Here is a 7,538-nt window from a genome sequence, read left to right as displayed (position 1 = left end):
ATCATGTGTTCCTTTCTAGGAGTTCTGCCAAAGGAATGAACTCTTTGTACATTCTTTATCCCACAGAGTATTATGTAAATAAAAATATGGGCATACACATTGAACTATACTGCAAATCCTGCAGCTCCTCCACAGGGGGTTCATGAGAAATTATCATTATGTCTCCTTTTCTTATCCTTCCTATGCTACTATCACCCCATAGATATTTCTTTGAAAATTCCCCCATCTCATTACATTAACCTGTCCTAATTATCAATACTGTTAAAAAAAACAAAACAAAACAAAACCCTATTGTGGTATACATGAAAGTCCACAATCATTAGAAATTTGATTTTAAAAAGTTATGTCAGAGGTCATCAAACTACAGTTTGGAGCTCAAATCTAGCCCACTGATTGTTTTTGTTTATTTTGTAAAAAACATTCTTAGGTCACAAGATACCAAAAAAATGGGTCAAATTTGGTCCATGGGCTGTATAGTTTGCAGACCATGGCATTAAATGGATGTTAAATTATGTTTGAGGTTAGCTAAATGGTGGAGTGGAGAGAGCACCAGGTTTGGAGTCAGAAAAATCTGAGTTTAAATCTAGCTTTGCTTACTAGCTATGTAATCCTGGCAATTTTTAAAAACCCTATTTGCCTCAGTTTCTTCATTTGTAAAATGAGATGGATAAAGACATGGCAGTCTAGTCCAGTATCTTTGTCAAGAAAACCATAGACTTGGATGTGATTGAAAACAATTAAAAAATAACATACATAGAATTTATTATTTTATAACCCATATGCTTAGGAGAGAGAGAAGGCTGATGTGATTCTGAGTGGCTGTGTGAGGGGCATTAAAGGAGAGAGAGAGAAACATGTGCTTTTAGATATTCTTTAGGATCTTCTGAGGGTAGAAAAGACTTTGGAAGTTATGGACATGGAGAAGAAGATAGCTTCTCAAAATGTTTCTGAATTCCACATTTTCTCTCTAGAAACTTTGAAGGGAGAATTTTCCTGAGTGAGATTAGGATGTGTGATTTCATTTTGCTCCCATCAGAAGATTCGTGTTTTTTTGGTATATTCTAATCTAATTAATTTATCCCATTTCTGTTTGCTATGTTGCTTGGATAAGTGAATTTAGTTGCTATTTGTGTAACTAGGTGAAAAAAGGTCAACATAGGAGTTATTAACTTGAGACTACCCTCCCACATTAAAAGAAAAAAGTTTTTTTTTTTTGTTTTTTTGGGGGAACCTATTGTATCCCTAGATTAGCAATATTTAGATGGCAGATTTTTTTTTAATTAAAGATAATTTTGATCTAGTAACCCTGTCAGAGAATAGAGGAAAAAGTACTTATTATAGTCCTTCTGTTCTGAAGAAGGCAAGAATCTGTCTCCTTAAAAAGGTCTGGGACTAATCCAGAGATATCAATTCATGCTGTCCTTGAGCTGCATTTTAGATAACCCATATGTACATATACATATTTATGACATATTTATGACCTTACATATAAATTAATGTTATTATTTTAACAATTTTTTTCTGTATTAAAATTTTTAAGAGGAGGGGTATTTCACTTGCATTCATAGGTCCTCCACTTCCTCCTGCCAAATGAAAGGATGGTTATTCTACATGTGGCTATAGATTTAAAATTAAACATTATTCTGGAATCTTTGGAATCACTGGGGACTGGGTTGCTTCATCTGTTGATGACAAAAAAGGGAAGAATAATAAAACTGTAAACCATTTTTTATTCCTTTGTGATGACGCTGTGTGTAGATGACTTTGACTCCCAATTAGGAATTGAGGACAAAAAGCTATTCTGAAACTTGCTGAGAAAAGACTACATGTATCAGGGACTTCCCAGCATGAGTACTGCTGCTAAACCGATGTTCAGCCTTCAACCTTGGATTTATAAACCCCATTCTAAATGACGCAGGTGTGGTCCCTTTAAGATTCCTTTCTTTCTGATTCCCAACCTCTCCTAGTTGATGTAATTATCAATCAAGGATTCACAAATCCTGGTCCCTTTGAATTCCAATAGAAGATCAAGCCTGTCCCAGCTCCTTCTGGATCTGAGCCAACTTGGGACTGCACCCACAGGCCCCTCTAGCTAAATCTCCCATTATAAAAGAGTCAAGCTGGAAGCCTCTCTTTGCAGAGGTTCCAAACATGCCAGCCTTACGCCTGGCATGCCAGGACCCTCTGTCCACTGGAACTCTTTGTCCGATGCCCTTCTTATCTCTACCTTTACCTATTTCCTTAACTATACTTTAACCTTACTTCCGAACCCCATAATAAACTTCTTTTATCAATCTAGCTTTTTGGGCCAATAAATTATTTTATAGGGAACTCGCGCCATTATTAAACCTCATTTAACCCCATTTAATCCAAAAGGGTTGCAGGGGAACACTATTTGACTTCCTGTACCCCATATCTAGACCTCATCATTTGGTTCCCTGACCAGGAACCGCCTCATCATAAGAGGCTTTTGCCCTTGAGAAGTTGATATGCAGCCCAGAGATCTGAGACATTAAGCCAACATTGTTAACCTTAACAAGCATCTTTCTAGTTTTGATTCTCCATCTGTGGCTTCTTATTCTTCTAAATAATAGCCCCCACAATTACATATAAACCCAATTTTTAACATTCGAGTTTTGTTTTGTTTTGTTTTGTTTTGAGTTTTAAATTCTCCCCTTTCCTCTCTTCTCCTTTTGTTGGTAAGCAATCTGATATAGGTTATACATATGCAATCTTGTAAAACCTATTCCCATATTAGTCATTTTGTGGAGGAAAACTTGAACCCCCAAAAATGAAAGAGGGAAAGAAAGTGAAAAGCTTTGATCTGCTTTCTCCATCAGTACTTTCTCTAAAGGGAATAGCATTTTTTGTCATGAGGCCTTTGTAATTGTCTTGAATCATTGTATTCCTGAAAATAAGTGTTTCACAGCTGATCATTGTACCATATTGTAACTATGTAATTTTTCCTGGTTCTGCCTGCTTTACTTTGAATCACAAATCTTTCTTTCTTTTCTTTTTCTGTCTTCTGATAATGAACATAATACATTAACTTTTTTTTTTTTTTTTTGATGAAGCTTAGTGTCAACTATCATTCTGAATCCCTGAAGTCACAGCGATGGAGATCACAGGGTTCAGAAATTTTTTCTGAAATCACTGCTTGTCATTTTTTTATAGTACAGTAATATTTCATTACAATCATATATCACATCTTGTTTAGTCACCTGATGGACATCCCCTCAGTTTCCAATTCTTTGTCACCACAAAAACAGTTGCAAATAAATACTTTTGTACATATTGTCCTTATCCTTTTTCTTTGATCTCTTTGGGATATAGACCTAGTAGTGGTATTTTTGGATTAAAGGGTATGAATAGTTTTATTGACCTTTGGGTATAGTTCCAAGTTGCTCTCCAGAATGTTTGCCTCACTTCACAACTTGCCTTTGGCTTCTTTGTAAATTGTTGTGTGCTTGTTTTTATATAAAATACCAGAATGCAATTAAATTTTTTATGATGCTTAATTTTATCATTGACATTTGCATAGGAATATACTAAATAAGGAGGACAAGAAAAGAACCAGATATTTGAAAAGATCTCTATGATTGTTGAGTACTATGCTACAACTATTAACTTGTAGATATTAATGTTAATTTGAGAATCAAATGCATCTTGCTTTGTGTGTAAGCAGTTGACCTCTGCATTAACTAAAAGCTGTGATTATAATTTCTATTGAACCAGCTAGGTGGCATAGTGCATAGAATATGGGGCTGCGAGTTAGGAAAGCCTAAATTCAAATTCAGCCTTGGACATTTTATTAGCTATGTGATGTTGGGTGAATTTGCCTCAGTTTCTTCAACTATATAATAATAATAATAGCACCTACCTCCCAGGATTGTTGTAAGAATTAAATGAGATAAAAACTATATAGTATCTGGTACATAATAAACACTATGAAAATGCCAGTTATTATCATCAATATTGTTATTGTTATTGTTATCATATCTTAATTTGAATCTGTGTTTCAAATATTACAGTCACTTTTAGTTAGGTTTCACAAGACAGTTTTTATGAAGGTAATACCAGTAGTCTTGTGACTGAGCCTCCCCATTAGTTGTTTCCTGTTGGACAGAAAACCTTTCCATGGGCCCATTCTTTGAAAATTGTGGTGTCTACTCTACATTCATTCTGGTACAGGAATGTGCCATTCCAAAGAAACATTTGTGATCTTTATCAGGATTAATTAGGGTGGAGGGAATTTCAGATCCAGGTCTGAGAGAGCACTTGAATGATGTACTTTTTTCCTTTCTTTTTCTTTCTTTTCTTTTCCTTTCTTCTGACAATGAGCATAATACATTAACCTTTTTTTTTTTTTTTTTTGATGAAGTTTAGTGTCAACTATCATTCTGAATCCCAGAAGTCACAGCGATGGAGATACAGGATTGAGAAAAACTCTATTACTTTGATTGTTTCTGATTTCTATTTGTGGGGAACCTGCCTCTGCAGCCTAGGGAGCTGAAATCTATTAAAGCTCTTTGTTCAAAGAGGTTTCATAATAAGTTCTCCACAAATATTGACTATTGGAGGGAGGAGTTAAGAGGCAGTAAAATGGACAGAATGCTCAGGTTCAGAAGAAGAAGTAAGAAATATGAGGCCAGATTATAAGGTGAATGTTTTAAAACATTTTTTTTTTTCACAAATAGTTGTAGAAGGCCAGTATTGAATAAGTCTATGTATAGGAAGAGTCTGGTCCAAGTATTACCTGAGACTTGATGTCTGTAAGGGCTAATCAATTCAAAGCATTGGTTCATCATCTCCCCAACAATGAATGAAAGACATACTCCAGACAAATTTTGGATAATCTTGATGGAGAATTCATGTGATTGGAACTAGGCATCACAGTTATGCTATTTATGAATCTGTCTTGGTAAATATATTAGTATGATAATTTCTGCTATTTACAACTCTGTTTTGACAAGTACTTTGGTATTGATGAACATTACAACTATTTACAATTCTGTTGGTATTGATTAGCATCACAACTATGCTATTTACAATTCTGTTTTGGTAAGTACTTTGGTAGATAGTTAAGGTGGATCCTGAAATGTCAAAATATGGTTTATTCATTAACTCTGAAATGTATATGGTTTCACCTGGAAGTAAAGAATATAAAACCCAGGCTCTCAGATTAATAAATGGGGATTGCTTGGAACTATGCTCAAAAAGTTATCAAACTGTGCATGCCCTTTGATCCAACAATGTTTCTACTGGGCTTATACCCCAAAGAGATACCAAAGAAGGGAAAGGGACCCGTATGTGCCAAAATGTTTGTGGCAGCCCTATTTGTAGTGGCTAGAAGCTGGAAAATGAATGGATGCCCATCAATTGGAGAATGGTTGAGTAAATTGTGGTATATGAATGTTATGGAATATTACTGTTCTGTAAGGAATGACCAGCAGGATGAATACAGAGAGGACTGGCGAGACTTACATGAACTGATGCTAAGTGAAATGAGCAGAACCAGAAGATCATTGTATACCTCACCAATGATACTGTATGAGGATGTATTCTGATGGAAGTGGATCTCTTCGATAAAGAGATCTAACTCAGTTCCAATTGATCAAGGATGGACAGGAGCAGCTACACCCAAAGAAAGAACACTGGGAAATGAATGTAAACTGCTTGCATGTTTGTTTTTCTTCCCGGGATTATTTTTACCTTCTGAATCTAATTCTCCCTGTGCAACAAGAAAACTGTTCGGTTCTGCACACATATTTTGTATCTAGGATATACTGTAATCTATTTAACATGTATAAACTGCTTGCCATTTGGGGGAGGGAATGGAGGGAGGGGAAAAATCGGAACAAAAGTGAGTGTAAGGGATAATGTTGTAAAAAATTATCCTGGCATGGGTTCTGTTGAAATAGCCCAGGCAATAAAATTCAAGACAGCCGCAATGAGGAAGATTTAGAATTTATTTGGTACGGAGCTAGGGAGGGAATGATCAAATTCCGTCCTTTACAGAACTAAAAAACAGCCTTATAAACATTTTTTGTTCGGCTTTATTACATTGGAATCTGTGATTAGCATTTTACAACAGGGTGGGAGCAGATATAGATAGATCAGTATCACCGCCTACCTGGAACAGATAACCTTAAGGGCATTGTTGAGCCGGCCTTTTGAAATACAAAAGAAATCCCCAATCTAACTAAACAAACTTTCTTCTGCTGGCCCAAGGCAGAAAGGAGGGATTTGTCCATTTAAAAAATAATAATAAATGGAGATTGCATAGTATATCTTTTACCTGGCCTTGGATATTCATTTCAGATTCACACTCTTGGTTTTTATTGGAGCTGGACTCTGACAAGTAGTAATATGGAGGTTAGAACAGAGAGTTAATATTCTTAGTATTCAGATTATTACAAAAGCACTGCCAGTTTCATGAAGTTATTCTGCTCATAGAAAACAGTATATTAATGATTCAAATTCCCAATCCCTATACCATGATAACTTTGACTAAACAGAAACCAAATGTAGGGACTGAAAACCTCTCTATAATCATCCTAAAACCAGTTATTGAAGACAATAAAGCTTTTAAGGCAAAACATAGGTTTGTCTTGAATGTATCTGGGGGGGAAAACTTTTAAAAGTTTTAAAAATTAGATAAAAATTGCCTAAGGACATTTGGGGCAGGGGGGATGCTAGGATAGAAGAAAGGAGACTTTTGGCATTTTGAAAAGTGGAAATTTATACAGGGATTATGATAATGACTTCTGGAGAGCTTGCTCTTTCAGATAAAAGAAAAGAATCCATTAAGTCAGATTTTTTTTCCCCCAAAAGGGATTTTTTCAGTTATCTTTTAATATTTGTAAAAGATAGTATTTAGATTATATTTCTTTTTTGCTTGTAGAATTTGAGTATTATAGAAAATATAGCTTCTAAAGAGACTATTATTATTAACAATTCCTTCTGATGGAGGAATCATGAAACTGTCCTCTCTGACTCTTTGATGGAGGAGGCCATGGGGTGAACTCTGAGAAACTCTCCTCTGGGAGAGGCTCACCTCAGGGAATCAAGATTAAGTGGCTTCACTCTATTATCTTAGTGGGGACTAGCTGCACCCTCTATTGAGTTGAAAATTAGTCCAGCACCACTCCTACTTAGCTTGAATTTAAGTAGTCTCATTCAGGTGGAAATCTGGACCTGATAGAACTTCAGTGTTGTCACTGTTCCCCAGGCCTGGTCTAGACCTGGGGGACAATGACAACTTTGAAGGAATTTCATTCAATTGATCTCTTATAAAAAAGGCAATTTTAAACTCATAAGTTGCAGAGGTCTGAAGCAGGATTATGCCTTGTCAAGGAACCCCTCTTCTTGGCATAGCTGCCTGCCAAGACTCCTGCCTGCTGTGAAGACATTCTTTACTCATGGATGACCCCTCTTGATTTCTCTGCCAGGATTTCTCTGCTAGGACCTTTATTTCTCAACTAGTACCTTGCCACTGAGGAAGTCAGTCTTTCTAGCAAAGCTGACTTCTGCAGTGC

The sequence above is a fragment of the Antechinus flavipes genome, chromosome 2 (assembly GCF_016432865.1).
Source record: "Antechinus flavipes isolate AdamAnt ecotype Samford, QLD, Australia chromosome 2, AdamAnt_v2, whole genome shotgun sequence".
Taxonomy (NCBI): Eukaryota; Metazoa; Chordata; class Mammalia; order Dasyuromorphia; family Dasyuridae; genus Antechinus; species Antechinus flavipes.
Note: the sequence above shows the minus strand (reverse complement) of the source record.